This window comes from Tupaia chinensis, unplaced genomic scaffold (genome assembly GCF_000334495.1).
Source record: "Tupaia chinensis unplaced genomic scaffold, TupChi_1.0 Scaffold145916_1, whole genome shotgun sequence".
In the NCBI taxonomy this organism is placed as follows: domain Eukaryota; kingdom Metazoa; phylum Chordata; class Mammalia; order Scandentia; family Tupaiidae; genus Tupaia; species Tupaia belangeri.
This window is the reverse complement of record NW_006205774.1, coordinates 591,219-598,381: the sequence shown is the minus strand read 5'-3', so window position 1 is coordinate 598,381 and position 7,163 is coordinate 591,219. Positions and strand designations below refer to the sequence as shown.

The following is a 7,163-nucleotide window of genomic DNA, read 5'->3' as shown; positions in this document are numbered from 1 at the left end:
AGAGAGACATAGAGACAGAAAGCGAGAAATCACCCCCCAGGGGGGATGGTCACGCTGCAATCCCTTCTCCTCCATTCTCCTCTCGGGATCTTGGGCACGCACGCACACGCACCCGGCGTGAGTTTTTTAAGCCACCGGGTCCGGGACACGAACCGCGGTCGACTACGTGGGAGTCCAGCGACATAGCCATTACGCTAACTGCTGGTTCCCCAGTTTCTCTGCTTTTTAAGGTTTTTGCATAAGGTACTTGCCAGAGACAGAGAGGGAAAATGAGAAGTCACAACCCAGATGGGATGGCCATGCTGTAATCCCTTCTCCTCCATTTTCCTCCAGGGATTTTGTGCATGCATGTACATGCACTCGGAGTGAGTTTCAAGGTGCGAGGTCTGGGACTCAAACTGTGGTTGACCTTATGAGAGTCCAGTACCTTAACCACCAGGCCACCTGCTGGCCCCTAGTGTACTAGAGAATTGTACTAAAGAGAAGATTAATATCCTTGCTTTGTTTTAATATATCTTGCTTTCTAATTCCCCACATACTCCTGTATTCAGTCTTCGCTATGTTATTTTCCTCAGCTTTTTTGTAAATAAATGACTTGTGTTTTAGTCCACTTTCTAAGCTATGTAAAGAGAGATGAAGACACAATTTCACAGGGTAGGCTTTTTCCAAAACAGAAAGGATTAGGGGGTCAGCAGGTGGTGCGGTGGTACAGGGTACTAAACTCTCACATGCACATGGCCAATCGCAGTTCGAGTCCTGGACCCGGCAACTTGCTTTCTCACTTTCTCTTTATCTCTCTCTCACTTGCTCTCTACTCTCGCTCTGTCCCTCTCTGGTCAAATTTAAATAAATAAATCAAGTTGGAAAAAATAATTCTTTATAAAAGAAGAAAGAATTAGTAAGAAATCATTGCCAATCTCATGATAAATTTTGTTTATAGTTCTGGAGTGCTTAATATTCTGTAAAACATTAACACAGTATAATCGTTGTATGATAAAATAACCACAAACACATCAGTACGTGCTGCAACCCGACAGTTGCTGATTTGGGGTGGTGACTTCAGAAACATCTTTCAGCTCTTGGAGCTGCTGACATTTTCCATTCTCATGTGAACAGCAGATTTTCCAAAGCTTTCCTACTGAATTGCACTCCTTCATGTTCAGTGACAAAACTGTGTGATTGGCTCTCAATTTCTCTGCAGTCTGAAGCACCTGCATATCTCGAAGGCAGGAGAGAGCTTGCACACATATGCACATGGTGCGAGTGTGCCACAAGCATGCACACGTGAGCGCTGGCCGCCCTGCTGCTTCCCTCACGCCACGTGTCCTCCTGGCTCAGGGCTTTCTTATTGACTTTTCATCTGCCTGTCACGCTCTCCTGAAAACAGCAATCTGGTTTGTTCCTTCAACAACTTCACGTGTTGCTCACATGTCACCCGCTTAGCGAGGTATTACCAGCTTCCTAATTTAAAATGAATCTCTACCCTCCCATAACCGCCATAGCCTCCTTCCGTTTCCTTTCTTCTCCATAGAACTTATGGCTTTCTACTACACTCTATAACTGATGCATCGCCTCTGTTTTCTACCACCGATACGCCAAGAAACAATAAGCTCAAAAACACATTTTTGTCTGAATGAATGAATTTAAAGATTATGCAGATGATGTTAGCTTGGTATCTGGATATGACTTTCGATGTGCCATTTTTCTATGATAATCATGTATTTTTCTTTCACACTGCTGTAAAACTATATGTTCTTCCTAATATCTAATATCACACTGGCTTTTGGGGGAGTTTTTTGTCCTTCTCTCAAGAGACTCCTCAGCTTTTCTTATTTCCAACTGCTAATATCTCACTGGCCTTCAAGTCTGTTTTCATTCAATGTTTATTTGACATTTCCTAGGTCACTAAGGACTACCTTCACAAAGAGGGGTATTCCAAGTTAAAAAAAAAAAAAATCCCCACAGATTACAGAAGAGTAGGTCCTGCTGGAGAGTGGAGAGGATTTGCTATAAGAGAACATGTAAGCAAGGGGGAAGATTCCAGCACATTCTGAGCAATAGCTCCCTTAGAAGGAGAAAGAAGTCGGACTGCCCCCAAAATCTCTAGCTCCCCTTCCTCGAATGAGATGTCTTTGGCAGGGGTCCCATCTCCCCGACTCAAAGGGCAATAATTTTCTAGTAGATCCATTTGGACACATGGCTACTGTCCAGTCATTTGGAAAGTTCTGCCGCAAATGCATCCCGAGAAGATGTCTACGGTGCAGGTATGATTTCAGAAGATGGATCTGCTTGAATGATTTCTTGCCTGGACTTGGCTAGGACTTTTTTCCATCTACTCTATTTTTTTTTTTAAGTCTCAAATTTTATGAGTATTGAATAGTAAGAGTATGTTTGTTTGATGTCTCTAGTAGCTGGGATCGGGTCTTAGACAAAAGACCTCTAGGACTGAAATATAAATAGAGAAGAGTTCAGGATGACATCATGCTGCATGCACACCAGAAGTGACCACAAATAACCTACAATAACCTTTAAAATTAGTTTTTTCCTGACTTCATAAAACAATATTTTATTTGGCAGGCATATATTGGCAAAGTCTTTCAAAAGCTCTGTTTGTTTTCTGTATCCAGGAAGACACAACCACTGTTTTCACATAGGTTTCCTTCTAGGCTGTGGTTTTGCCATTTTCTGCTTCTTTACGAGTGGCTGCTGCAGAATATTTTTCTTTGGGATGTTTATTAAGAGCAACAAGGATATGAATGAAAAACCACCCTTATAACAATAAAGGGTGGGTTTCTCCTTCCATATATAATGCTGAGTGAATCCAAAGGACAGGGTGGAATAGATCAACAGTGATATGGCTGCTTTATTCTGAGGTTATATAATAACATGCAGCTGGCTAAAAAGTTATGATAGTACATTGAAGGAAATCAGTCCACGTGCCCTCCAATGCATCAATTAAGTCCAAGGTTAGAAAGAGACCATAACATCATAACACAGCTTCTGAAAAGGTGTAAAATTATCCCAGCCAGATTGAGGTGAAACCGAAAGCATAAAAGCATAATTTCAAAATTATCTCATAGGTTAGTCAATCGCTCTAGCCGATAAAAGATATCCCATAAGAAAATAAAAGTGATACACTTTCTCAATATGTTAACGTGTTATAAAACCTTTTCTAAACCTAAGTTTATTTACTTCACTTGGTTTTTCAAAATCTCCCATTATTTCCTAGAAGACAAAGATGAGTAAGAATAAAATCTTTTCAAATACAGTAGGTATTTCCCAAAGAAATAAATACCTATTATTTCTAGGGTAAGTCACTCTATTTCGTTTTCTTCTTTTGGTTCCTAGTAATCTTTTACTCTCGCACGAGCAACAGAGGAAGCTTCCAATAATTAACCTTGTGCTGTTGACCTAACCAAAATTAACTGGCTACGCAACAATTTAGTTGTCCATATAAAAACAGGAAGAGAGATTTCCCCAAGTAACCCTTATTCACCATGAGAAAAACAGCTGGTGCTCTCTCTTTCCATGTACGCCTGTGGGGCACAGATGAAAGGCTGTATATTTCAGATATCCTCTCTTGTAAATGGGTGGTTTTTTCAGTGGACGGGTGCCAACACTCAGTTCCTGAGAGGCAGGGGCCCAAGAAAGTCTGGTCGAAATATTTAGAATCATAAGATGAGGTCTGTGAAAATGAACAAAGGTTTCTCGCCAGTGTTACATGAGTAATCACTGCAAAATAATAATGGAAACCTATACCTTTTCCTCCTAAGAAAGAAGGGTGAAATTAATAAGAAACATTGCTTTCCAACAACAAAATCAAAGTTTTAGTACCAGACTTCTTTTGTGTCCCTGTTTTCCAGTAGTTCTGCTACATTTCATACAGTACACTGCTGGGATTTTTTTTTTTTTTTATTTTCGCTACGCATGCTCACACATCTGTTGCACATGTGTGATCAACCAACTAGATTTTTGAGCCAAATGTCCTGTTAAATGGACAGAGTGGGCAGAGCATTCCTTTGAGAGTTAGACTCTGCCTCTGGTGGATTGCCGCCAAATGCAATGGTGTAATAAAGAAAAGAAATCTGCTCATTTGAATTGCATTGAAATGAACTGTGTCCTCTCCTAAAATACCATATGGTAATGATCCCAAGAGGTATGGCGCATAACACCTAGGTCTGGCAGACTCCATTGGAAGGCTGTAAATGTCCCTGTGCAGTCAAACTGTGAAAGGCAGGATAGTTGACAAGAAGCATGCCGGGTGAAACAAGAATCCTATCTGATGTCCCTCAATCAACTCGAAATGAAAGAAAGTAGATTGAACAAAGAAAGCCTAGCAAGTCATCCCAGAGAAATCCTTCTTCTCCCATTAAAAAGCAGTTCTTGGATCTCACCTCCAGTAAAGTGAAACCGTATGGAAAGAAAGTTGTTTCACCTGAGCAGTAGCCAGAGTTTCTTTGCAGCAAATTATCTCAATAAGACGCAAGTGTATGTCTGCGAAGCAAAATGCAGTCTTCCCAATCAAACCCCCACCAGAGCTGACAGCAGATGGACCCAGTAACCCGAGATGCTGAGTCGAGCCTCTGCTTTGGCTAGCACTCTCAGTGAACCTGATCCTATGCAGGTAGTAGTTGTGACCTGCGTGTCATTCCATGAAGTCTCTCAAGGGAGACACACACACACACACACACACACACACACACACACACACACACACACACACACACACACACACACACACACACACACACACACACACACACACACACACACACACACACACACACACACACACCCCACAAATAGTCCTTTTTATTAGATAACATTAGAGAATTGGTGGTAAGATTAGAATGTCTGTATGCCAAACAATCCAGGAGAGTAAGTACTGCTATTGAAATTTAAAGTATAGACTTTCACTGTGACAAAACTCCAACAGCCATTCGTAATTATAAAATTTTCCATTTATATCAACAATGCACTTCTGATCCTTTTTTTGTCTTTCTTGAAAACAAATTTTCCAGTAATTTAGTCTAAAATCAAAATATGGTACATAAAAATAACATGCAAAATTACTTCAGAACAAGAAGATAGTCTTACCTGTATTTTTTCTATTTAATAATTTAATCTGTTTGGAAATGGAGTGTAAGAATTCCTAAAAATATGTCATTTCAGCCCTCGCTTTTCTTGTCTAGAAGCTTAGACAAATAAAGAAAAGTCTATTCTTATATCTAAATGTAAATATTGGATTTATTTCAATGTTCTTAACTTTCCTAAAAATTAATTTCATTTTTCATGTAACACGTGACTTTGTGTTTTGAGTCTTCTGATTCCTTCATGATAATTTTGAGGAATCTCATTACTTATAAAAAATATAAATATTGTAAAATAACATAAAAACAGATGGTCGATATTTGGCTAATTAATTTACTCTTGACCAGAACCCAGTAAGATAGGTGTTACTGCAGTATTTTACAGATTAGGAACCAGATTTATTAAGATTTTGTAACTTGTCTGGGACCAGCAGTTAATGTAATGGCTATGTCTCTGGACTCCCATGTAGTCGACCACGGTTCGCGTCCCAGACCCAGTGGCTTAAAACTCACACCGGGCGCGTGTGCATGCGTGCCCAAGATCCCCAGAGGAGAATGGAGGAGAAGGGATTGCGGCGTGGCCATCCCCCCTGGGGGATGATTTCTCGCTTCCTGTCTCTCTGTCTCTCTCTGTCTGTCTGGTGAGCGCATGTGCCCTATATCGAAAACCTCTCCAAAAAAAAAAAAAAAAAGACTTTGTAACTTGTCTAAGGACAAAAGTAAATAGTATACCTGAAGTATAATCTCTTCCTGTTTTTCCAGAGTCAGCATCTTGAAAAAAATCTATTACACCATCACACTAGAAAGGTTTTGGGTTTTGTTTTTAAAATTCAGACTCTAGGACCATCGTTTCAAGCATGTCTTTCCTGTACACTAAGATCATCAAAGAGTAATATATTTGCCTCAATAATTTCATAGTATTGTTTAAAAGCCATTGTATAATAAAATGTTCCTTCTTTTTTCAAATAAGAAGAGTTTCCAAGTGTAAATATTAATCCATTGTTTCTAAAGTCTGCTACTAATATCGAAAAAGCTTAACTTTCTCGGGACCAGGAGGTGGCGTGGTGGTTAGGGTGATGGATTCCAACATGGTCGATCATGGTTGGAGTTAGAGACACAGTTGCTTGAAAATTATGCCATGTGTACCCACCAAAAATCCCTGAAGGAGAAGGAATTGTGAGCTAGCCTTCCAGCGCTCCCGCTCCACCCAGGGGACCAGTTTCTCACTTTCCCTCTCTTTTTGTATCTGTCTCTCACCAGGTGACCACATGTGCCCTAAGGCAAAAATCTAAAAAAATTCACTTTTTTTTTTCCAATCTCTTTTCTTCATGGCAATTTTTTTCCAAGTTTCTTTGTTTTTTTGTTTTGTTTTGTTTTGTTTTTTGAGAAGATTTTGCTACAGGGCAAGGGCACTCACTGGAAAGACAGAGAGACAGAAACTGAGAAATCACTCCCTCTGGGAGAATGGCCATGCTGCCATCCTTTCTTCTTCATTCTTCTTTTGGGATCTTGGGTACACACGCATAAGCACCCTGCATGAGTTTAAGCTGCGGGGTCAGGACTTGAACCACAGTCAACTATGTGGGAGTCTAGCAACATAGCCATTATTTATCTGCTAGTCCAAAAAAAGTAAGTTTCTTTACTCTCACCACAGAAGTCACTTCTTTCCTACTTTCTAAAACAATGCATTTTGCCAAAAGTAGAGGTCTATGAGTACAGAATATATAAATAGATTTTATTTTGAAATATTTTGAGAGAATTGTTTATTGATATCCTCATGTCTGTAAGATCCTTGCCTTGTTCATGAGTCATTTTTACTTGAGGACCCCTGTGACTATTGGGATCACAAAAGTGGCTGTTGGAAATCAGGTAGGAGGCAGCTAACATATCTACTAATATCCATATTTCAGAATAATCCTCATTATTCTCATTATCAACACAGATGTTTCTTTTTAAAATTAACTATAGAACCTTCAAATTTGACATTGAAACACCAAATAAATGTCAGCTGCTCTTTTTTGAAAAAAAGGGCATTGGATTCTGAAGCCATACTCAAATCATATATTACAATCC

General features: G+C 39.7%; 1 pseudogene; it reads left to right on the top strand.

Moving 5' to 3' along the window:
- The first annotated feature begins 4,567 nt into the window (after nt 1-4,567).
- The window catches only part of LOC114006185 (nucleolin-like), a 33,696-nt pseudogene continuing 31,100 nt past the window's right edge, over nt 4,568-7,163 (top strand).